At 40.3% G+C, this 26,042-nt stretch overlaps 1 protein-coding gene and 1 long non-coding RNA gene across 2 annotated transcripts in view; one reads left to right on the top strand and one right to left on the bottom strand.

The window, feature by feature from the left end:
- The window catches only part of CNTNAP5 (contactin associated protein family member 5), a 796,877-nt gene that overhangs the window by 105,434 nt on the left and 665,401 nt on the right, over positions 1–26,042 (top strand). The gene's annotated exons all lie outside the window — the stretch shown is intronic.
- LOC140612088 (uncharacterized) lies at positions 477–3,426 on the bottom strand. The gene is made up of 3 exons (XR_012013399.1): positions 3,193–3,426; positions 2,027–2,068; positions 477–1,469 (listed from the first exon to the last, which is right to left on the bottom strand). It is a non-coding gene; the product is annotated as an uncharacterized lncRNA (long non-coding RNA).

Raw genomic sequence — 26,042 nt, 5'->3', positions numbered from 1 at the left:
AGTACGCCTTTTCATAAAGGCCTTAGTATATGCGCTGCTGAAGCAAGCACACATAAAGGCCTTAAACTTTGTTTTTTTCACTGAAGGGTTTCTTTGAGATTCACCATTTTATCCCTCAACTGCCATACATTGAGGCTTCAACAGTTCTGGCATTGTTGGAATATGTGGAGCTGTAGAGGAAGCCGGGCTCTGCTCTCAAAACCAAATTGAAGAATTAGTCCCTGAGGTTGAAAGAAAACCTATTTAATTTGATTATTGACACAAGAATAGGCGGCTCTGTTACTTCAGCCTAATCTCCTTACATGGCATATATGAACCCACATGATTTCTCTCCAGCTGCCTTCTTCCCTCTAGTCTCTCTCTCTCAATACACGCACACATGCACACACACACAGAGCTGTGTGTCAGCTCTCTAGATTTACTCCTAATTCTACAAGAAGCTCTGTTCTGCCCACCACAGCAAATGTTTCCTCTCCAGAACACTTTTTGCATAACCCCTATTAGTCCTGGGGGATGGCATTAGGGTGCCATATACTGAGATGGATTCCTCTCCACTTCACCCCTGCAGCTCTTCAGACTCCCCTTCATCCTGGAAATGAACCTGTCATGATCATTACTCATTAACTTATTTTATTCTTTTTTCTTATTAGACTATGAGCCACTCCTAGGTAAAGGCCATGATTTTATCGTGAATCAAGAAATCCTAGAATATTTCTAACACAACAAATGGTGTAGAACAAAGCATTTAATGTAAAAGTTTCCTATCATTGCACACCATAGCACACAGGCATACACACACACACACACACACACACACACACGAGTCCCAAGAGTTGAAGAACTCCACAAAATGCCAGCTGATCATCTGCATGCCATTGAACAAAGAATTATTGCTGATTGAGACACACTACAGATAAGTTAAAAGAATCTCCTGAAGTGCATCCAGCCCCTGAAAAAGTAGCAGGGTGGTATGCACTGTGACATTGCTTGTCTTCAGTGGAAAAAAGATGAGGTCTCAGTGTCAACACTCAGAGATAGTACACTTGTCACATGAGGAAGGCTTCAATTTGCTCATGTTCTTGGTTCTCTTTAGAGTGGCAAAGGAGACTCTGGTCTATAATTATCTACTTCCTTCAGTTTCTCATTAGTACTTGGTGTTGCTGAATAAAGATAAGTCTATTTTTGAGAATTTTATGCCCGATCATTGTTATTAATTATAGGGAGGATTTGATGTTTTAAGTATCTTTAATGGGATTTTGAGCTTTGGATTTCATGGGAAGAATTGAGATTTGATACATGTTGCTAGTGACTGTAAATAGTACACAGCTGACACAAATTTCCATTGCTGGTGTGTTGAATAAATAACACCTTGCAGTTGAACAGCAATTTTTACTTTAAGAGGCCTTTCATGAGAACTGCTTTATCTTCAGAAGAGCCCATTTAAGGCAGTAAGGCAGAGGTCACCATGCCTATTAACAAGGAGAAAGGAAAACACAGAGGAGGAGAGAGAAACAGGTATTTGAAGCCAGGAAGCTGGTGCCAGCTTTCTTGACACCTGGGCACGTATACTTTCCACTGGAAGCTGCCACTTCAGTTTGCCTCCTCGTTGCTAAGTGCCCAGATCTGAACGTGCCCAAATCACTCATACTGCTAAGTTTTGTTCTGAAACATGTGCACACACACTCAGGCACACACACACCACACACACACATGAACAGACACACAAAACCCACCTTTCCTGATCTTTCCTGAACCAGGGGTAAGACTCAAGAATATTAGAAATTTTTCAAATCAAATTCAATTTCTTTCAATGCTAACAAGCTTAACACCCTAGCCCGTTAGGTAGGAGTCCTTCTTCTAGAAATCTACTCAAATAGATAGAGACATGTGAAGAGTTTTCAATGTTCATCTCAGAATTATGAAAGCAAATATTTGAAAATGAGCTCCTACATTAGAAGAATACTTAAATAATTTATATTGTATCTGTATGCCAGAATTGTATTAAGCTGTTAAAATTCATACTTACCAAGAATATTTCCCAAAGACAGGGAATGCTTTGTGACTGAACCTTAAATAAATCAAAAATAAACAAAAATAGAAAGATACATCAAACTGTTATTAGTATCTTGTATCATAGGATTATGGATGATTTTTTATTCTCTTATTTCTTTGTTTTAGTTACAATATTTTAAAAACCTATCATTTGACTAACGAATATTTTAAGTTCTATTTGTCAAAACAATAAACTAAACTAATAAATTCTTTCATTTGTTGTGTTTTATGGAGTTCCTTTTATGGCCAGATACTCTTCTAAGGAGTTGGGGTACACTAATCCCTACCCTGTGGAGCTCACTTTCGGGTGGTTGGGAAGTAAGAGGTGCACAATTCAGATAATGAGCAATAAACATACCAAATGAATACCATAGCATTTCTTTATTTAACAGACATTTTATAATGCTTTCTCTTTGCCAGGTGCTAGTAGTACCAAGTAATTAGGTGATATGAAAAAGATAAGATACAGAGTTTTCAGGAGAAGGGAAAGTTGCAATTTAAAAAGGTGGTGATCAGAGTCAGGCCTATCATGAAGAGGGTCATAAAGAAATGAGGGTCTTAGCCAAAACACAACCCCATTATTTGAAACCTTGGCAACAGGTTTGTTTTCAGAATTTTTTAAAATGTGGAGAAAGATTTCAGTGTGCGCGCTGTATACTAACTAACACTCCAGTAAGGTCTAAGGCATTACTTTTGATCAAACACATTAATATTTCTATAGGAAAATGTATGAATATTCACACAAAGTGAAATAAAGAGTTTGTTAGCCTACATTAGTTCAGGTTAGGTTTCTTCATCAAATTAGCTATGGGGGGAAAAAGTGGTTTAATTTCAGATCTTTTTGGATTTCAGAAATGAAGACTGGGCTTGCAAAATTATACCACACAGAGTTCGGTTGAAGCTCTGCAACCTGAAATAACCTTTCATAATTATTGCCATAGAAGCATTCTATTTTGCTCCAGATGCCATTCTGAAAACACTGCAGCCCTAGAGTATACTTGGCCATAGCTTAGATGTTAGGAGATGGAGTGAGCTCCTTACAACCTATGTTCCTGAGCTGCTTTTCCTCTGGAGCCCAAGTGGGCCAGGCTTTGTACCAGAGAGAATTCTTGCTTTGCACAGAGGCTTGGGCTAGCTTACCTCCTTGAGTGTTCTCTACTTTGAGAAGATCCCAGTCCATCAAGACATAAATATACTGCATAATCTCTTGATGCCTGTCTCCAACAGTGACTATTCCAAAGGGAGTACATACTGGCATGGATGCTGGAAAGATGGTGGGTAAAACACACCATTTGCATTTGTGAACATGATCTTGATACATGTGAAGGATTCAATAATTATGAGTTGAAAGGATTTTTGAATAAATGAAGATGCCTGACTGCATGCACTTTCACCCATGCTTCTCAAGCCTTGCCCCACCCCAGAGTCTCCCAGGTTAACTCTCATGTCTTTCAGGATTGTGGGCTACTTCAATACATTGTTTACTGTTTAAGTCACTCTAGGCAGCATGCTTTCCAAAATTTCGAGGACATCGCCTTATTTGAATATTCTCACTTAGCTTTGGTTTACATATCCCAAGAGCTAATTCAGAAAATAATTTACCATGGAAATGCCATGAGGCGGGGACTTGTGTTGTTTTTGTTCCCTGTTATACCCTAAGCTCCTTAAACTATGCCTATAAAATAGTATACATTACATACACACTCACACACATATATACACAGAGGGAATAAATGAATCTTATTAACAGTTTTTCTTGAACGTATTGAGTTCTTATAAAATTGTGGGCAAATACAGCATTTTTAACTTTTGTTAATCTTATATATTGTTTTTGTGGAACCCTTCAAGGCTTTCCAGCCAGACCATATAACTCCCTTCAGTTTGTCTGTGCACATCTCCCTCTCTACTCCACCATTCTTCCAGTAATTCCATCATTTTGAGTCCTTGTATATTACATTTAATTTTGATAAATGAGTAAAGAGAGAATGTGGCCATTTAGACATTAAATGTCGATGCTTGCCATTACAAAGAAGACTGAAATGCAGGACGGAGGGGAAATAGGAGTTTGCTACCATGTAATCCAAGGAAGTGCCTGTCACTGAGGAAGCAAACTCAGAAAAAGAACTTTATTTGGATGGTAGTGAAAATAGAGGTTGATACCACAAACAAGCCAGTTTTATGTTTGCATTATTTGGATTCAGAACTCTCTTTAAGATGTGTCACCATGGGTGCCTGTGCCGTTGTCTCAGGTCATGATCCTAGGATCCTGAAATAAAGAGCCCCGTCAAGCACCTTGCTCAGCAGGGAACCTGCTTCTTCCTCTCCCTCTGCCTGCTGCTCTACTTACTTGTGTACTCTCTCTATCTCTCTTTCTCTTTCTATCAGACAAATAAATAAATCTTAAAAAAAGATGTGTTACCAAGGCAAACAGCATGATTTTCTGCATTACTTCTCCATGGCTAAGAAATTTTCTTCAAATAGAAGGAAAATATAAATGAAAAAAAAGAACAATTTTTAAGGACAATTGTGAGTTCTAAGAGCTGCATGGGATGAGTAGTGAGAATCCAAGGGAAAAATCATGGCATCCAAGTGGCTGCACTCCTTCTCTTTTTGTGACCCTGACTACAAAATAAAATCCTAGAGCTTTAGCAGAAGCAACAAACATTGGACAACTTACATCTGGCCAGGCTACCTGTACATCTTTTGTTGCTGCCAAAACAATCCCCTTGTCATTTGTGAGCAGCAGGGAGGCAGCCTCTTGGCCCTACTGCTTGTCCAGGTGTTAAGCTCTGTGCTGAAGATCCACAAGTGAGTTCTAAGTAGAGGACTTGATCTAGGAGGGGGTGTCCTAGCTAATTCCCGAGAGTGGGACAGAGAAGATCATATATCAAGAGCCATAGGAGGGGATCCTTGGGTGGCGCAGTGGTTTGGCGCCTGCCTTTGGCCCAGGGCGCGTTCCCGGAGACCCGGGATCGAGTCCCACATCGGGCTCCCGGTGCATGGAGCCTGCTTCTCCCTCTGCCTGTGTCTCTGCCTCTCTCTCTCTGTCTCTCTGTGACTATCATAAATAAATTTAAAAAAAAATTAAAAAAAAAAAAAAGAGCCATAGGAAAGAGAGCCTACCATTGAAAGAATTCCTGGGTGACAAATAGTTCACTGAGTACAGTGAGGAGAAGCAGTCCATGACTCAGGGTGAATTGGACCGAGAACATACTGGAAAGCTTTATGGCTAGTATCAGGAACTGGGGCTGCATCTTAAGAGCAATGCTAAGCCATGGAAAGTTTCTAAACAGAAGTGACAGAAACATATTCAACCTTCTTGTTCTTCAGGCTCTTCCTGCTTTGTCTGCTCACATGGTCGCTGTCCCTTCTCTGACCACCCTCCTGAGCGAGTGGTCTTACTTAGTGCTGCTAACCTTGCCAGGACTTGCTCAGTGCTGCTAACCTGCCAGGAGGACTTGGAAGTATGATGAACCAGGTTTAAAAATCTGTTCTGCCACTTACTGGTTGTGTGATTTTAGACATTGCATCGCTAAGATGTTCTTCCTTAATTGGACCTCCTAATGGGCTACTAATTAAGTCTATGTTTCAACACTTTAAAAATGTTCTCCTCTGTTGTCGTTGTCATATGAATTTCAATTAAACGTCTTAACTCACTGGCCTTAGGCCCTTAAGAGGATTGCCAAGATGAATTCATTTAAAACTATGTATATCTACATTTCGAGACTGCTGTGTCAGAAAGATAACCCAGGACCTAGCTTTATGAAGTTGCCTCATATAGATGACGATGCTCCCTTGTCTCCTCAGCCTAAACAATCTCTATTTATCCTCCTGCCTAGGTGGGCAAAGCCCTCAGACCCAGGGATCAAGAACATCCACTGTTAGCTTAGCATGCACATGCTCTGCATGTGGTCACGCCAAAGGTATATGTATCCTCAGTCATATAACAATGCATTAATTATCTGGTGAACATCAGACACTTATTGTTATTAAGGAAATTACAACTTTGTAAAGGGAAGAAGATAAGTGAGGCAAGAGAAATAAATGCATGGGACATCCACCAAAAGCACCATAGTTGGTGCTTCCATGTAGTGATTCATTGGGTTAAACTCAATCAACGTTATGTGAAGTAGGTGATGGCAGAATGTGCTCTATCCGCAAACCTGTGCACATGTAGGAGAGTCATGAAACAGAATTTGTCTGACTCTCCCATTCGTGCTCCTGATGTGAGTGTTCCCTCATGAAGAGACCCAACTATGAAAGTGGATCCTGATTTAGCTATTTTTTACTGAATGTACACTACATGCCAGGCACTGTGCTAAGATATCCCGTCCACTATCCCATGAATCCCTTACCACAGAGATGGTCAGTTCTGCTGTAATACAAATTTTGCCGATGAAGAAATTTGAGACCCTGACAAATGAAGCCAATAGCCCAAAGCCTCAGGAGTTAAGTAGCAGAGCTAGAATCACAGACCTGCCTTTTGCCAACTTCTTTGTTCTTAAGCACAACAACATAATCATTATATACATCGTATGGAATTAAAATCTATATATCCCCTAGAATTGATACTTGTTAATAAGGCTAAGAGGAGATTTTGTTGAGGGAGAAGGTGGCAGACACGGAACTAGTAGCTGGAGAAAATACAGAAAGGCAGAGGAAAATGGAGGGCATTCCAAGAAAGACAGCATCACAAGGCAGGGTGTGGGAGAAGAACATGACAGATTTGAAGGACCTTGAAGAGAACAGACAAGCCAGAATCTAAATTTCAGAACAAAATAGCTGGTAATCCTATCCTATAATAGGATATACCCCTCTGCTTGATAATCACATTTCATATTTCTCCTCTAGCTTCCTATTAAAAGAAAGTTGTAACTCAGAGACAGGCAAATCAGAATCATCCTCATTTATCAACTTTGGTTGCTATGGAAACTATTGGTGAGGCTCTGTACAAAATTCTGGAATCAAGGTCATCTAGACGATCACTGGGGTTAATTCCACTTAGAATATTCCAGGAGTGATTAGCCAACCTAAAACTACCCTTAGGCTGAGGTTGGAGGTTGAGGTCAGGATTACTGACAGATTTATAAAAATTTAACCCTTCATACCATAATGACATGATTTAAATAATTCATACCATCCATTGATTTTCTGAAGAAGGGAGAAAGGATAATGACATTGATCAAAAACTGGAAAAAAATAGAAAACTAGACAAAAATATGAAGACAAAATGTGGGGAGGGTATGTACAATAAATGCTGCTTAATAAATATTTAAAATGATAGACTCTATCATTTAGAGAGGACATAAAATGCAGGCTTAGAGTATGACCCCTGGCATCAAATTATGCTTGACTCAGATCCCAATTTGGCTACCTGAGAACAGAGTGTAATGCAGCAGCTAGGTAACCTCCAGAGCCTTCCATTTCATCTGAATATTTAGGATATGGTCCCTCTTAGTTACAAGATTTGCTCACTGATTGGCTTTCCTCATTGTGATGTGAGCTCCCCAAGTCTGAATGAGCCTGGTTGGGATTCCCTCAGAGCAGACTCTGAGATAGTTATTCAGCTGCAAAGAGTTTGTTTGGGAGGTAAATGAAAGGAGTTTGTAGGGTGCAGAGAAGAGAAAGAAGGTATCACAAAATGGGTGTTATTGGCAAATGGAGGTGGGGAGAGGTGGTTGGACCTTAATTCTACCCAAGAAACTGTGAGGGCCAGTGTAGAACACACGCCTCAGATTTACCCATCTATGGGATGAGTGAGTTCCCATTCATCCTGGGTTGAGGTATACTTCCAAGGAGGAATGATGCTCTGGCACTTCTGTCCTGCTATGGGATGTGTAAAGAGGCCTCTTACAGGAAGACAAAATCTTCATATGATGAAAAGCAGGTGCTGCAGTGAGAAGTCTGTTGTATTGAAGTGTTAGGGGTGAGGGGTACTAGTGCGTACCACTAGCATCTGCTACTTTCCCTTCCTCAGTGCAAAGAATCAGGCCTCTGGTATTTGCTCCATCAATATCTGTCAACAGAGTGAGGAATAAAATGAATGCCTTCCCTAGCCCCATGGTTCTTTATCTGGTTGCACACTGAATCAGATGGGGAGCTTTTATTTATTTTTTTTTTTAAGATTTTATTTATTTATCCATGAGAGATACAGAGGGACACAGGCAGAGGGAGAAGCAGGCTCCATGCAGGGAGCCCGACGTGGGACTCTATCCCGGGTCTCCAGAATCACACCCCGGGCTGAAGGCGGCGCTAAACCGCGGAGCCACCCGGGCTGCCCAGATGGGGAACTTTTAAATATCCTAATGTCTAGGCTCCACTGTGGACCATTAAACCAAAATCTGTGGGGTGAGGCCCCAGTCTCAGAATTTTTAATAGCTGCATCTGAGAACCACCACCATTGTTCAAGTAATGTGTGAATTCTTTCTACAAAATCCTTGACAGGTAACCCACACAAGCCTCTTTTTAAATTACTTCATGAGGAAAGACTTTACTATTCTCAGAAGCAAACCATTTCCTTTTTTGATAGAACTAATTGTTTCAATGTTTTTATACTTATGTTGGCCAAAACTTGCCTCTGTACCTTCCATCAGTCATCCTGGCTCTGCACTTTGGAACAATGAAATGAGTCTATTCCATTTTCTACATGACTGCCCTGTAGATATTCAAAAGCGGTGATAATGCCCCAACTTGACCTTCGTTTTTATACTCTGAATACTCTTAGCTCTTTCAACAACTGCTATTCAACCTCCTCTAATCATATTTGAGTTTGCCAAAGCACTTTTAGCCTTTGGAATTCTCAAATGAACCTATGGTCTATGTCCGCACATGAAAAGAAAGATCATGAGGTAAATGAAGTGTGTGTATGTGCATGAGCATGTGTGTAAAATGTTATCAGTGATAGGTCAACTTAAATTATATCCACTTTAACTGGCTTATTAGGAAACAATAGGATTTTCACTCTTTCTTTCCCTTCTCCCAGAAGCTACCTTTTCTTACTATGTTTATTTTTCTCCCTTGGCTAATTTGTTTGTGCACCTTAATCCTTGCATTGCTTTTCAGGGTGGTGCAGATATATTTTTAACATGCATAACTAGGATAGAGGGGAGCGGAAGGGTTTATGCTGAAGTCTGTTATGAGCCCTTTTGGATTCATGAACTCAATTAATAAATAATTAATTAATGTACCTTTGAGAGAAAGAGATTAAGTGACTGTGGTACTCCAGGGTAAGCCATTGTCAGCTCAGTGACCAAGTCCACTGAAAATTTGGAGCCAAAGCAGTGAAGTGTCTTCTGGACACATGCAATGGAAAAAGCCTTTGCTGCTCTAGAGACAGTGTGCATGACTGGTCACGCCTTCCAGACACAAGACTTCAGCTGGCTTTGGAAAGTGCTTCTAAAAGAAGGTTTGAGGAAAAGGTAGATCTGTGCCAGTTGATGTAACATGATCTCAGAAAACACAGACAAATTGAACTGGCAGATGTCTGTAATCAGCAGTCTCAATCAGTAAATAGGATTAAGACTTGAAGACGCTCATGGCCAAGTCTGAACAACATAAACAGGTAGTTTGGTATATTGGCAAAGCTGAGGGGGGATCGTAGGACAGTAAAAATGCCTTGAGAGCAAGAGGAGAGACTGGAATCAGAGAGGCAGTAGTACTGTGACCCCAGATCCGCTACAGATCATCAGAATGACCTGAAGGTGATCTTGCTTTCCAAGCCTCAGTTTGTGCATCTGCGAAAGGAAGGAAAATAATCATCATTAGGCTGATGTCCAACCACAGCACAACAATTACTTACTGTAGGAATGGCAATATCTAATGTCTGTGTCAGGCCCAGAGTAGAATTCTTTGAAGGTGAGCATTTTCCCTAATCCTTAAGTATCTATAGACCTAGAACTACTGGGTGTGGTAAACCCTAGCTCCATCATGCACTCAGCAATGTGATTGGTCCAGGGAAGTCCCTTATCGTCTCTGTGCCTCAGCTACCTCCTCTGTAGAATGAGATCAGAACAAACCCTACCTTACAGAGTTATCGGGAGGACTGAATGATCTAATATGTATGCAGAGTTTATGGAGCAGAGCCTGGTACATAATAAGCATGCAAAAGACTTAGCTAGTATTTAAAGATTTGTCCCTAAGTGTTCCCATTAGTTCAAAAACCTTTGAGGCTCAGTTTTCTTAAGTGTGAAACAGAGAAGGGGCATTACAGTCATTTTTAGTGATTATTTATTGAAGCATTTGACAAGTTGTGCTGGGAATCCTGCTGCATGTTGGGTCTTGCTCACAGCTGCCTTTTTCTAAGAACAGAGCCTGGGTGTTACCTTTCTACCTGAACAGGGTTGGCATTTGGTGTTTCTTCCTATCAATAAGGTGAACCTGAATTGACTGTTGTAGGTGGAGAGTAAGTGTTCTGGAGGTGTGTTGTATGACCAGTAGATTGTACGTTGATGACTAAGGCAGTGAGCTGCCTTCGGTACCCACAGGGATATTCCAGTTCACCCCCACCCCAATACACACACACACACACACACACACACACACACACACACGTCTCTTCCTTTCAGTAAGAACTCCTTAGTGGTCAGCACAGACCCGAGGGAGAAAGTTTATGTGAAGTGACTCAGAGACATGTATGTTTTATGGGTTTTACCACATGCTTTACACAATCCTGTCCCCTAATGGGAACAGCTACCTTTAACATTGACATTTCACTAGTGACACGGTGTATCTCTTGGGATATAAAACTCACTGCAGATGAAAAAATGTTGAACATTGTTGGTTTGTTGGCTTTTCCACTCAGATTAAAAAAAGAAAATAATTGGGTGATAGCTCACTTCATGAGTTGGAGTTTTGGAACTGTTCTTGATCAGGGGTTCACAAACTTTTTCTAAAGTGCCAGATAGTAAATTTCTGGTGTTACAGACCATATGGTCTCTGTCACAACGATTCACTCTGCTGTTGTAGCAGGAACATCATAGACAATATGTAAATGAGTGAATATGTCACTGTTCTAATAAAATTCTATTTACAAAAATGAGAGGCAGGTCATATTTGGCCTGTGGGTCATAGTTTGCCAACCTTTGTACTTAGTGGAAAGATCAGTGTGAACATTTTGTTCCTGTTTTGTCACTAACCAGCTGTGAGACCATAGTGAAGTCATTTAACCTTTCTGGATTCCAGTGTTCCTCATTGAAAATGAAGGTACTGGACAAGGTACCCTTACGTTTCCTTGTACACATAATATATGATGTTATGTGACTCCAGTTGTGACACTTCAAAGGCTTAGCTTAAAACCAAGCAGGCAGGCAAGGGTAAGAAGGTTATGGTCTTCTTTTGAAAGCCAACTGTCATATCTGAGCGCATTATCAAATATCAGCAAACAACATGTCTGCCTGTATGAAAGAATAAAGGATTCTAGGGAATCCACAAGGAAAAAGAGTTCATCCAGGTTTTGAAGGACTTCAGGGATTCTTATCTGGAGGGATGGATACATTTGAAAAATGAAGATAGGAGAACCTACCACTTATTTAGAGCTTCCCAAACACTAAACTGTATTCCTATTCTTCACAGACATTGTTTACTCTTATAAAGAGCCTATGAAAGAGGTATTAGCATTCCTATTTGAAGAAGCTGAGATTATGCACAGTCAGGAAATATACACCAATCACTTTATGCCAAGTAAATGGTAGAGCTTTGAATCCACATCTACTAAATCTCATCTTTTTACCATGTCAGATTTTCCTAAACTAATGGATAAAAAAGACAGTTACTGCCACCAAGGGAATGAAAAAACCCAAAGCTACAGTGGGCAGGAGCAGGCTAACATTAGGACCATCAAATTAATAGGCTGGACCCCTCTCTTCCCCAACAATCAATTTTTCGGTGGTAGATATCACATGTTTTAGTCCTCTTCTCTCCAATGGTTGCTCTCTCTCTCTCTCTCTCTCTCTCTCTCTCTTTTTTTGAGCCCGAGAGCAATTGACCATGGTACATAAGCAACAAACTATAAAAAGTGAGCATGCAGGTGAGAAGAGTAGTGGCATAATCAAATAAAACTTACAACAGAGTTAATTTGACACACACCTAATGATATACATAATGCAATTTTGAGGCATGGTAATTAGGTATAAAAGGTAAGCTGTTGACATAAATGACTGCAATTAGTATTGCTTCTGCACAGACAAGCCCTGTGTTAAATTTTACATTTCCCACTTTGTTGGTTCTTTGGGATTTATAAATTATCATCATTGTTGACAGAGTTTAAAACTGGAGAATTTGAGGCTTTGGGAATTTGTGGCCAAAGGCCATATTTATTTGTTTTATTTTATATGTTTGCTTATATTGTTTGTTTATATTATTCACTGCCAGTTTCACAAAGGCTTTGTGGATTATCTGCAATAGCCATTTACAATGCAACAGGAAAATATACTAATTCAAGATAAACAAAAAAGCAAGATCAGAGGAAATATCAATGAGAAAAAGAAGGTTAGACCATAAAAGAGGCTAAAAGTTGACTATGTTTCTTGAAGCACTAGAGAGATGATAATAACTTTCGTAAACTGAGGGCCTAGTACGTCAATTTATTTCTAATTATCTTAACAACCCTGAAAAATAGATATTCTAATTCCCACCTTACATATAGGTCAGATAGACAAAAATATGTTTACTAAGTTCATTCAGCTAGTAAATTAATAGAGCTGAGGTGAAAACTCAGTCTGCGTGAGCTTAGACTCAGTCTACTCTGCTGGGTAGGAGAATCAGAGAGGGGAGATGATGCAGGCAATGATGGGACTGAGATTTGGAGGATATAACCTGAATCTCAGCATCTAGAGTATTGAGGGAGACAGAGAGGCCAGAAGTCAGATGCTTTGTGAAGTCAATGTACACATACACCGTAACTGGAACCGCAGGAAGAGCACTCCTGGAGGCCACCAGAACTTAGCAAGTACTCAGCGTTTATTACAGTGAATTATCAACAGAAGTGGATGTAAATTCAAAAAGGTATTAAGTATATGAGTTCAATTTACTAACATTATTATATGTTCATTTTAGTTTGGACCCCTTCCTTACTTGAAAGAGACTGCCACACTTCAAAAAAAAATCTTGAAAGGAGATTTCTGTGCTTATTACAAATGTACAGGGGGAAAAAAAAGCTAAAGCAAATGGTAACTGCCCTACATTGAAAAGAGCTACTAATATCATGGCCTATGACCACTCTCAAATTAAAGAACAAACAAAACACCAACCCCCCCCCCCCAACCACATATTTTGATAATTAAATTTCAGGATTTTAACAACTTGAGCTCCATCTTTTTATTTTCAAATTCAAATGGTAACATTTACCTTAGAGAACACTTGATTTCAAAGTGCTCTGCCTATCATTGGTGTTTTCACTGGGTTAGTGGTATTTAGCAATGTGAGGAGGTACAAGGAGGAGCAGAAGCCATGGTGGCATACATAGAGTGCATCCTTGAAATACACTGCGGTACATTTGTGATTATTATGATTATTACAGTTACTAATCCATATAGTCATATAATCAAATAATTCTTAGCTTGGTTTTCAAAATGGGATCAGTTAGTGTTTCTGAAGAAACAGAAGCTTAGAAATGGCAGTTACCACTTGCTTTAGCTTTTTTTGTTTTCCTATTTTCTTAATTTTACATAAAATCCTAGGAGGGGGGCACTAATGATCTTAACTTTATTTTGATTTCTACTTTTCTCTCTTCATTTCAAATGATGGATGAAAGTAAGACAGTTTTTAATAAACACAGAGAATCATATTTCCTCAATTTTTTTTTAATTTTTATTTATTTATGATAGTCACAGAGAGAGAGAGAGGGAGAGGCAGAGACATAGGCAGAGGAAGAAGCAGGCTCCATGCACCAGGAGCCCGATATGGGATTCGATCCCGGGTCTCCAGGATCGCGCCCTGGGCCAAAGGCAGGCACAAAACCGCTGCGCCACCCAGGGATCCCATATTTCCTCAATTTTAACAATAGCACCAACATTCCCAACTCAATGATGAGGGTTTGTATGTGCCTAGTCTAGACAGGTTATGGGGAGAGGTGTCTAATTTTGAGGGCTGTCATAAGAGGTGGCAGCTTTTCTGTAGTACACATGAAAGGGAGGGAATCCCATTGATTTCAAAATGGGAGCTTTAAGCAAAGTCAGCGTTGCTTTTATTGACCTTTAAGAAGGTAAGGTAAATAGAGTGGGCTTGGTTAGGTTCATGTAGAATGATGGGCCCTGATAGCCAGTATATCTGTCCTGAAGAGTCTTCATGTAGATAAGATTAGACCCATCTCCCCATTCTCTTACCTCTGTCTCTCATCTCATTTTCCAACTTAAGAGGCAAAGAAAACAGCATTTATTCTTCTTCCATAAAAAACAAATCTCTTTCTTTTAACTTCAAGTTATTTTCTCTGCATGAATCTTTGAAAGAATTGAAATCTCTCCTAACAACATTCACAGGTTAATTATTTTTATTCTCTGTTCTAAGGTCTATGTTCTTCACTTACTTAGTTGGAACCCATCAGGCATTTCTTACATAGCATTTATTCATAGCATTTGTTTTCAGTGGATTTAAAAACATGACTGTTCTCCTCATATTTTGGCTCTGAAAACATCAACACACATGCCAAATTTTTGCGAATGTACCTGGATCCTTGAAGTCACTCGGCCATTGATGAAAAGAGATTCATGCATGTCAGACTTATTCAGACACTGTTCTAAGTGCTTAGACACAGCTGCGAATGCAGCAATAACCTTGCCTTCATGGAATTTACATTCCAGTAGGGGTGATAGGCAATAAGAAAATACAGATATAATTTTAGATAATTCTATGTGATAAAAGGAAAAACTCAGTACAGGGACTCATTTTATTTTTATTTTTATTTATTTATTTTTAGAGATTTTATTTATTTATTCATGAGAGACATAGGGAGAGAGAGAGAGAGAGAGAGAGAGAGGGAGAGGGAGAGAGAGAGAGAGAGAGGCAGAGACACAGGCAGAGGGAGAAGCAGGCTCCATGCAGGGAGCCCGATGTGGGACTTGATCCCGGGATTCCAGGATTATGCCCTGGGCTGAAGGCAGTGCTAAACTGCTGAGCCACCCATGGATCCCTATTTTTTAAAATTTTATTTTAGATTTATTTATTTATTTAAAGAGAGAGAGTGAATGCAAGCAGGGAGAGTAACAGAAGGAGAGGAACACAAGCAGAATCTTTGCTGAATGGGGAGCTCAATGTAGGGCTCAATCCCAGGACCCTGAGATCATGATCTGAATCAAAATAAAAAGTCGGATGCTTAATTGATAGAGCCATCCAGGCACCTTCTTTTAGATAATGATTTCTAATGTTGCCTTTTTGAGGAAGTGATATTTGATCAATGATATGAGGGCACAAGATTTGGAAGAGGAAAATTCTCACTGGAAGGGGCAGTCCATGAGACTAAGATACCCCTGGTTAATTGGAGGAACTCCACAAATGCCGAGGTGACTGGAAAGACAGAAAGGATGGTGGAGAGGGAGAAGAGGGGTAGGCAAGGACAGATTATATAGGGCCACATAAATCCTATGAAAGAATTTGGATTTTATTCTGAGTATAAGGAGAAGCTACTAGAAGCATTGGAGCAGAGATTTAAATGACAGGTTTTTTTTTTTAAGATTTTATTTATTTATTCATGAGACACACACACAGAGAGAGAGAGAGAGAGAGGCAGAGACACAGGCACATCCTGGGCCGAAGGCGGTGCTAAACTGCCGGGCCACTGGGGCTGCCCTAGATGACAGTGTAATGTTCTCAAACACACCTAGGCAACCCTGTAGAGAGATTTTACTGGGGAAGAGTGAAGCTGAAGTTTTGTCTTAAGCTATCAGTGGGTAGGTGGAGGGCTGAGGAGTGAGTTTACATAGGGGAAGTACTAGGGGACTGTGCAGCATGAAGCTCGCTGGAGCCAGACAGGATTGAGCTTACACATCAGATTGCAATCTATGCTTGGATTGACTTAATATCTATACACACTTGGACAAGGAGCTTGACCTCGACTGTGATCATGCTCTGTAGGGATATTACAAACCATCATGTTATAATACAAACAGAGCTTGTGGAAAAACAATTCTTGTTATTAGTGTAAAAGGCATGTTCTTTTGAGTCAACAGACCACGATTTGAATCTCAGCTTTAGCTAGTCACTTGCTCTGTGGATGACTATTTTGACATTAGCAAGACTTAACCTCTCCCTTGAAATGTGTAGAATGATCATCTATTTTGCATGTTCATTTTGAGAACTAAAGCCATGTGTGGAAGCACCTAAAGTAAGGTGAATTCGGTTTAGTAGCTGCATGATTTTGGACTTATTCTCTTAATTTCTCTTTCCTACAGTTTCCTCTTCTATAGCGTGGAATTGCTTGATATGTTTGTGAAGATCAAATGAGAGAATATATCTGTAGTGTTTACCAGAATGCCTGGAATATCATTCGCATTTAAAAATACAAGATAATATAATAATTATCACCAGCACCTTTCTCTCACCCCTTCTTCCACCCCATGCATATGAAACAAATTTTCTTGTTAAAGATATGGGATATGAATGGTTTTCCATGCACAGCCTAATGGATATCTGCAATTCTCTTCCTCTGCCTTTACATCACTAAAACCTTGAGAAGTGGAATAGCATAGGCTCAAGGACACTAGACCGAAATTGAAATGATCTCTGTCTGCCCCTGTCAGTACCTACCTGCCCATGGAAGAGTCCCTTTTCATGTTAATATCATTACACCCATTGGTATCTTTTATTCATTTATTCCACACACATTCAAGGGTCTATTCCATTTCAGGGCACTAGACAATGAAAAAGATGCCAATAATAATCACAATAATAACAATGGTATTAGTAAATAATAATAATAATAAATGAAAGGATTTGTGATATCTATTCCTGAAATATACACAGTTCAGAGCAGAAGCCCCAAACTAATGGAATGGAATGGTCCCATGCATAAAGATGTTTTATTAGCATTTCCCAGACTTAAAATCTGGGATTTTTTTAAACATTAGGAGCCCCAAACTATTGACTTTCCTTTGTAAAAATATGAATATTTTATAACAATTATATGCAGCAATATAGCAGCTGGCTCGGTCTATGAGGCATGGCCCTTCATTAAGACACAACCCCCTCAACCCTCAGTTACTTTTATATCCAGCTCCCTCATTCATCCATATTACCCAAAGGGTACACAGGCCTATAAGTGTGAAACCCTGGTTGACTACAAGAAAGAATGTGGTCTAGACATGGAGACTCTCCAAAACTTCAGGTCATAGAATTCATTTCTATGATTGAAACATGAATGTTAATATTCCAAACAAAAGTATCCAAACAGCCAATTATTTGGGCTGTGATTTGCCTGCTTTGCTTCATCATCTATCGTTCCTATGGCTTAACATCTGTGAGTTTGTAAACAGGACATGGATTGAATTACACAGACTGTTGTTTTGTTTAGAACTGATGTGCCATAATCCTGATTAAAGCATCATGTGGGAGATTTTATAAAAATAATTATATGCAGTTCTCATTAGAGCAAGTAAGAGCCTAAATCACATTTAATGATCTAAAGCTTGGAACTAGTTACACTTACTTACCTCGGGGTTTAAGTACAGGAAGCCCATAGATGAGGAAATGGACATTGCTGCCTTGCATACTTAGGTCTTAGGCAGAACAGCTTAGACCGGTTCATAGGAGAGTCTTGTCTGGCTTCATTAGCTATTGTTTATTTTTATTTTTTTTTAAGATTTTTATTTATTTATTCGTGAGAGACAGAGAGAGAGAGAGAGAGAGAGAGAGAGAGGCAGAGACACAGGTAGAGGGAGAAGCAGGCTCCATGCAGGGAGCCCGATGTAGGACTGGATCCCTGGACTCCAGGATCACGCTCTGGGCCGAAGGCAGACGCTAAACCACTGAGCCACCCAGGGATCCCCTCATTAGCTATTGTTTAGCTAGTTTTTGCCAGTTTTCCCTTTTACCTAGTTGTCTTACTGGATTCTATCCTTCCTATTCTAAATGGTGGTGGCAGTTCTACTCCTGTGCCTGGAACCCAAGCTAATTAACAAAAGCCACCAAAGGAAAGAAATGTAGCCCCTGGGGTTTCTTTCCAGGCAGTGTTGGCTACTAAGAGAAATTAATGGGACACCTGGGATATATAATTAGAATATTAACATCGACAAAGACTACACCATTGAGAGCCATGGGGGATCTACAGAATCTAAGGAATTCCCAAGCTTGAGACACAGCCCCACTCTCTTTGTCTTTGGACAAAACTTCCTTAATTTCCTCTCCAAATCTTCTCCCAAGATGGAGTGAGCAGGTCAAGTACTGCTGAGTTCCTATTCCTGTTCCTTTGCTTTCCAAACTTGCATATGGCAATAGCCTATAACCAAGGAAGAAAGACCATGGCTCCTGGAAAGTTCAATTCTAAGACTTTAGTTCCATGTGGTAGAATTAGAATGCTTGTGATTTTTTTTTTAAACTACCTTGTCTTTTGTATTTATGAAGATAAAAACTCTTCATTATTCTTCTGCCATTATATCTTGTACATTATCTCCTTTAAATTCTTCAAATTAACACATTCCATTTCATAAACTTTGTGTCATATCTCTTTCAAAATAAAATATTTTTAATTATTACACAGTTTAGTTTCTCCTCCCACCCAAAGATTCACTTTTATGTGAAGCTCTATAGTTTATGGAAACCATGCACCATTCAGAAAAAAAAAAAAATCTTGCTCTTCAAAAGGAGTTTGACAGGTGGTCCTTTGTTTAATACATTTCCATATGTGATTGCAGCATGATGATCATAAGAGATTTAAAAAAGTTTCTCTTACACTCTAGAGCCCATATTTTTCATGGCCGTTTCAACTCTACTTATCACTTAGAGTTGTCAAGTTAAAAACAAAAAAAAAAAGATTTTTTTTTTTTTTTTTTAAGAAACAATTTTTTTAAAGTTTCTCACTTTTCTCCACACTGGATAAAAAAATCCTGAACCCCCCCCCCCCCCCACAATTTTTTGTCACTTTTTTTTTTTTTAAATACAAACACAAGGTAGCAAGTTGCATGTGGAGAAACCGATTGCATTAAACATGTAGTCTTCACAGGATTCGAAACAATCACAGGATGGTAGAGAACAGATTATGTCTTCACATCTCCTAATTGGCTGGTGACAGGGAGCTTATCTAGCCTGGACCCTCAAGGGCAGGTGAGCTGCTTCCTTGCAGGATCAGAGCTCCTCTGCTGTGCAAGTGGACCAGCCCAGGAAGATCTCAAGAGTCCAGAAAGATCAGATACAGGACTGCTTTCCCTTTCTGTGTACTGGCTGCTCATCTGAGACTTGAAGAAAGAGAAGGAAAACCCCAAATGGTGCAAGGCCAGAGCAGGCAGTCAAAACACATCTATGGCCAAAAGAAGGAAAGGAGGGAGAAAGGAAAGAGGGAGGAAATGTAGGGAGGAAGAGAGGAAAGAGGGCCAGCAAGGAGAAGATCAGAAGCATTCTAATTCTCAGCCTTTTCTGGATGTGTGATCTGGGGCGAGGCAGTTCCTTGCTGCAAAAGAGGCAGAGGAGCTCTACATTTATGAAAAGATCATTGGTTCCCTTCTTCCCTCCTGAAAAAAATATTCTCATTGTAAATTATTAATGATATGCAAGAGCAGAAAGTTGTTTTTTAAGTTATTAAATTATTATTAACTATATTCCCATGTTGCAACTTTTCATCCCTGTGACGTATTTATTTTATGACTGGGAGTTTGTACCTCTTAATCCCCTTCACCCATTTCACTGACCCCTCACCCCCTTCCTTCTGGTTCTCTGTATTTATGAGTCGGTTTCTGTTTCGTTGGCTAGGGCTCTTAGGTTTACAATACACAATACAGATCCATGGGAATCTAATAATTCCCTCAAAGTTTATACAGAAACTAGGCAAAGATTGTACACAGCGCTCAGGCTCTTGGAGAACAGAAGGGAAACTCTTGACTGCTAAAACATTGTTCCAAATATTCACGATTTTCTTAATATAGGCTCTGTTTGTTTGGTACTAGTCGTGACAAATGTAAGCCTTAGTGTCCCTACAACCCAATCGCTCAGTTTATTGGGCAGAAAGTCCTTTTCCTACTACATTTTTAGGTTAGGGTTGACAGAGCCCTTGGAGCAAATCTATCTGGATGTGGTAGAAAGAAAGAGTAAGTTAGAAAAAAATATCTCGATTTTTCTCCAAAGCCTGCCAGAAGATCCCGCGTGGGAGGAGGCTTGACCTGCAGAGGGAGAAGAGCAGACAAAGGAGCAGCAACTGGAATTGCTGAGCATCATCTGTATTGTAGGAGCATCAACACTGATCACCAGCTGCCTCAAATCCTCTGTATAAAGAGATGGAGTGTAAATAAATACCAATAGCAATTATTATCATCATTACCATTTAGTGATGCACATTTCTCACCCAAAAGCAAGCTGAGCATTTATATGTTCTTAAAGACCATAAATTGGGGATATAGACTCTCTAGTGCTTTGAGGTGGATGCAAACTCTAATGGGTCCCAGAAGCCTTCCCTACCACCCAAATTGCACACCTGACCACTCCACCCTCCCCAACAGGGTCCAAAGAAGCCCTTCCTCCCCAAAGGCCCAGCTATTGCTGTACTCAGTGTTGCCTCCTTCCCCTTTTCTTCCTCATTTTCTTCACTGTTTTATTTTTTATTTTTATTTTGTTAAGATTTTATTTATTTATTCATGAGAGATGCAGAGAGAGAGAGAGAGAGAGAGAGGGGCAGAGACACAGGCAGAGGGAGAAGCAGGCTCCATGCAGGAAGCCTGATGTGGGACTCGATTCCAGGTCCCCAGGATCACACCCTGGGCTGAAGGTGGAGCTAAACCGCTGAGCCACCCAGGCTGCCCTTCGCTATTTTATTTACATTCGTGTCTTCTTGCCATCAGGCTGTAAGCCTCCCTGAGGGCAGAGGCTGGACATTTTTTATCATGCCCTTCACAGCCCTTACTGTTCTACTGGTGAGGATGAAGGCAAAGCACACCTGGGGCACCTGGGTGGCTCAGTCAGTTAAGTGTCCGCCTTCAGCTCGGTCATGATCCCAGGGTCCTGGAATCAAGCCCGACATCAGCCTCCCTGCTCAGTGAGGAAAATACTTCTCTCTCTGCCTGCCTCCTGCTTATGTGCTGTCTCTCTAAAATCAGTAAATACAATCTTAAAAAAAAAAAAAAAGTCTCTCTTTGAAAGAAAGCTTTAATATGGGAGAAATTTCTATAAAAACCCTTGATTTATAAATAGAAACCACAAAGACGACATTTGTTGTGAACTTTCACGGAACACTGGACGAAATAGAGTTATTGCTTTTTAGAAAAATAATAACTAGTAACGCTGTGATGCACTTTTAGCAAAATCTGCAGGAAAGCTCCGTTTCTAAGATCTGAGAACCTCAGCCTATTAGAAATACAGTGCCCCAACAATTTAATTATAGTGCCTAAATATTCCTATTTTGGTTTTGATTTTAAGGTGCAGACCAAGATGATGGGGTCAGGCTTAGGCTCAGCATAACTCTGCAGTTGATATGAAGAAGAGTCATGGGAAGGCCATAGTATCTAGTTCTTGAGCTGAGTAAGGGGCAAAGCTTGTCATAGCACAGAGATCTGGCTTGTTTTTATCTGGTGGTGGGCAAAAGCCTGGTCAGGAGCAGCACCAATGAAAAAATTCTATCTATAGCAAAGGCCAGACTGACACAGGGGGCATTTAAGAGAGCCAGGTGATATCTTCATGCTTTGGAAGGAGAAGAGGCAGGGCAGCAAACCAGGATGGCACACTCATGAGTGTCACAGGGCCTGAGGACCAGAACGGAGAAAATACGGAAACAGTTAAGAAGGAGTCTACTTTAAGCCTTTATATGACTTTAATTTTTTTTTTTTTTCTAGAAAGGGTTAACTTCTGTTTCAGTCACTGACTTAACCTTTACTTTTCTCTCTGAGAGTTACCTTGGGAGAAGCCCAATAAGGATCTGACTTGTTCATTTGGCATGATTTAGTACCTGAGTTAGCTTTTCAGAAATCTTGCCAATATTAGCATTGTGTGCAGACGCTTCGCAAATGAGTGGCGCCCTGGGACACTAGTGGAGATGGCACTATTAAATCATACAGCAGTGTCCTCTGCCACTCTGAAAGGCAGACGGTGGGGCAGTGGCTTCTCAATGCCATCCTCTGGGTCAACTGCGTGGACTTGTAGCACAGTGTCCTGGGTACACTTCCACAGCGGTGAGGCGCTGCAGGGTGAGCGCAGGGCAAAGACAGGGCATGGTCAGTCAGGGTGGCTGTTCTGGGCCACAGTGAGCTGTGTCAGCATCTCCCACCACATGGGGATGCCCCCCTCCATGGCAGAGCGCGACCGTGGGCTGAAGTAGACAAAGGATTGATGAGACAACTGTAGAAGCAGGAGCAGGGGAGGACGTCCCCCCCTAACATAAGATGGAATAGAAAAAGGGCACAGTGGAAGGGCAGAGCTCACAGACCTGGCCTGCCCCTTCCAGCTGAGTGACCTTGAGACAGTTGCGCTGACCTTTCTGAACTTCAGCCTTAATACTCTCAAATAGGCAACCCAGCAGATTTCTGTGGCCATGATCTGACCCATTAGCATTTGAGAAGCCCCTTCCTTACCCCACCGTCTCAGTGGACTTTTCCATTTCTAAGTTGCTGAGGACTATAGTAACAACCCCATATGGCTGTCACTCAGATGGGAAGAAAGTTACTGCTTTTTCAAACCAGGATAGAATTACAGCAGGGATATAAAATGTTGGCTTCCATCAAGTAATTTCAGATGTTGTATTGGCTCCTCTGCCTTCCACAAATGCTCTTTCCCTGCCCACTGGCCTGACGCTACCTCTTTTTGAGCAAGGTCAGATAGAGGAGCTGCATTTAATTCATGTTTTTTATTGAACACACAAATTACAGTATTCCAATTTGCCGGCTGTAAAATGTCCTTGTACAGTTTTTGATCACTGGTGGTGCTGGCATAACAAGATCCCCACCACCCCTCATCACACAGCTAATTTGAGTTCTTCTTTACATGTGAAAAAGATGAAGGACTTGTGACAACAGCTCCTGGCTGGATTCTAAGAGTCACTGGAAGGCAGAGGAATGGTAGTGAAGACTGGCCTTAAACAGGCCTCACCAGAAATCTTGGGATCGAGCTAGCTAGAGCTGTCCTCAGAGGCCATATGATCCATACAGTTTCTGCTTTTATCTCAGACTCTTGACCTTCTCCTATTTCTGGTTTTGGCATTTATTGTTTCCCTGGAGTTGAGGCCTGTCTACTAGAGTTAAAGACAAGGTGTCCTCACCATGGTGGGCATTCAGTAGAGTAAAGGTCAAGCTGTTCTGGTACATGTGGTAAATGCTGAAACAGGTTTCTCTGAGGAAATGGTCTAGAAAGGTTTTCTGTCAGCCAAACTTGGTGGTGGTTCATGTTCTTTATCAGCAAAGAGCAACACACTGACCTCTTCCACCTATGGGCAAGACACAGTCTCTGTTGGCCAATTTATCAGCCCAGTAGCTAGCTATGTTCATTTGTTGTTGTGTGCAAAGCTCGGTCGCAGCATCTGCCATTAAAGACACCAAAATGTGTCATGACTGAGTAATTAATGGTTAACAGTCCTATTTACTTTTCTCTGTGAGGATTTAATTGAATATAGTTTCCTTTTTTTCCCCCTAAGCAGTTGAAGTTTCTATATCGTAAATGTTCATGTTAAAAACAAATGATCTCAAGGAAGGCTGCATTTCCCTTCAAAACAGCAGGGGAAACGGTAGGAATTCTTAAGAGTAATGGGAAACACACACACATTAAGATGGGCATTATTTACTATTATTATTATTATTATTATTATTTATGTGGGATAAGTTGTTAAATAATGTTTTTATACTTTTCAGATTATAAAAGTAACACATGTTCAATTTAGAAAGTTTATAAATTACAAAAAAAAATTAGAAAATACAAAAAACCTGTAATGGAATTCCAGAGGGCTAATGCCTGAACATTTTAATTCTGTGGCATTTATTTTGCTATGTTTTGAAATCCTCTCTCATTCTCTCTCTCTCTCTTTTTCTTTCTCTCTCTCTCTCTCTCTATATATATATATGTATATATACACACACACACACACACACACACACATAAATATATATAGTTAGCCTTGGAATATATACTTGTACATGTAGCACAGAGATGGTAACTACATATGGATATGCATATACATTCATATACATGAGAATTCATAGAATTCTACATATTTAAAATTCAGTATCCTGATTTTTTTATATTTTATATTATGATCTTTTCCCTTGACATTAAATGGTCCTCAAAACTATGCTTTTAAAATGTTTTTAATTTATCATAATGCAAACTCACAAATTTGAGACCTTGAGGCTGAAAATTCTGCATCCATAGGAGAGTTTGTTATGTCCTTCCCATTCCATTCCCCCAAATCTCTCTTTTTTCTAATCTCTTCATTGCCCACCCCCCATCCCTGGTCTAAAAGAATGACTGTACCTGCCAGCATGTGCTCCGATGAACTTCAGTCCCCTAAAACACAACAAATGGTCATTAACTGAGAGATAATACCCCTGGCTTCACACCTCATTATTGAGAGACATGAATTAATTTGTGTGGCTGAATTAAGGGGAAGGAAATGCCACTTACTGAGCTTAATGATGAAATAACTCAAAGTAGAAAGCTTAGAGCTCTGAAGAGGCCTTCCTCTCAGGGGTTTTGTGGCCGCCAAGCCAGGCAACACTCGTACCTAGGAGACAGACGACAATCTAATTTCTTCAGGAAAGCTGCTGTCTTCTCTATCAGCATTGGATAAGAAAATAGAGGCTCTGAAGTCAGATAGCTTTGAATTCAGATTTTGCCCCTTCTGCTTGAAACGTGCATCTATACATGTTATTTCTTCCTTTTTTGTGTCATTTTCCTCTTATGAAAAAAAAAAGAAAGAAAAAAGGAAAGAAAGAAGAAAGAAAGAAAGAAAGAAAGAAAGAAAGAAAGAAAGAAAGAAAAAGAAAGAAAGAAAATGTGGCAAAACCTGTATTTATTTTGGAGTTTGGGGCGGGGAATAGAAACTTAGGGTGTGAATAGTGATTGGCACGTGGGAGTTATCAGTGTTCATTCTGTGTGTGTACACCTGCCCAGACATACTGCTCTTAGAACTTGACAGCAAGGAGATACTTAGGGTACGTTCAATAATGCCTCTGCAGTGGTGTATTAAAAACTCTTCCTACTTATTTATCAACTATCAGACCTTTTTTAAGATTTTAATTACTTTTTCATGAGAGACACTGAGAGATAGAGAGGCACAGACACAGGCAGAGGGAGAAGCAGGCTCCATGCAGGAAGACCGACGTGGGACTTGGTCTCGGAACTCCGGCATCATGCCCTGAGCCAAAGGCAGATACTCAACCGCTGAGCCACCCAGGAGTCCCAACCTCATCCATATTCTTGATATTATCATGCAGTTGCTGAGACTGCACACTGGACTATCACTCTTTTTTTTTTTTTAAGATTTTATTTATTTATTCATGAAAGACAGACAGTGAAGCAGAGACATAGGCAGAGAGAGAAGCGGGCTCTGCGCAGGGAACCTGATGTGGGACTCGATCCCAGGACCCCAGGATCATGACCTGAGTCAAAGGCAGATGCTCAACCACTGAACCACTCAGTTGCCCTGGACTATTACTCTAAAGTAGAGTCTGGTCACAAAATTTAGGAGTCAAATGGTGTTTTCTCCCATACTGAAATATCCTACAGGTATCCTGACATCTTATTTAATGTTATAGTTTTGGTATTCCTTGTATACCACCATGTAGCTTGTGTTCCACTAAGACTGCTGAGTCTACTTTGGTCTCCGTCCCTCCAAGGCAATATTTATTCTCCATCTTAGATTTGAAATGCTTTTGTTGTTG

This window comes from Canis lupus, chromosome 20 (assembly GCF_048164855.1).
Source record: "Canis lupus baileyi chromosome 20, mCanLup2.hap1, whole genome shotgun sequence".
NCBI classification, from domain to species: Eukaryota; Metazoa; Chordata; class Mammalia; order Carnivora; family Canidae; genus Canis; species Canis lupus.
The sequence above is the reverse complement of the archived record's forward strand: the minus strand, read 5'-3'. Positions and strand labels throughout refer to the sequence as shown.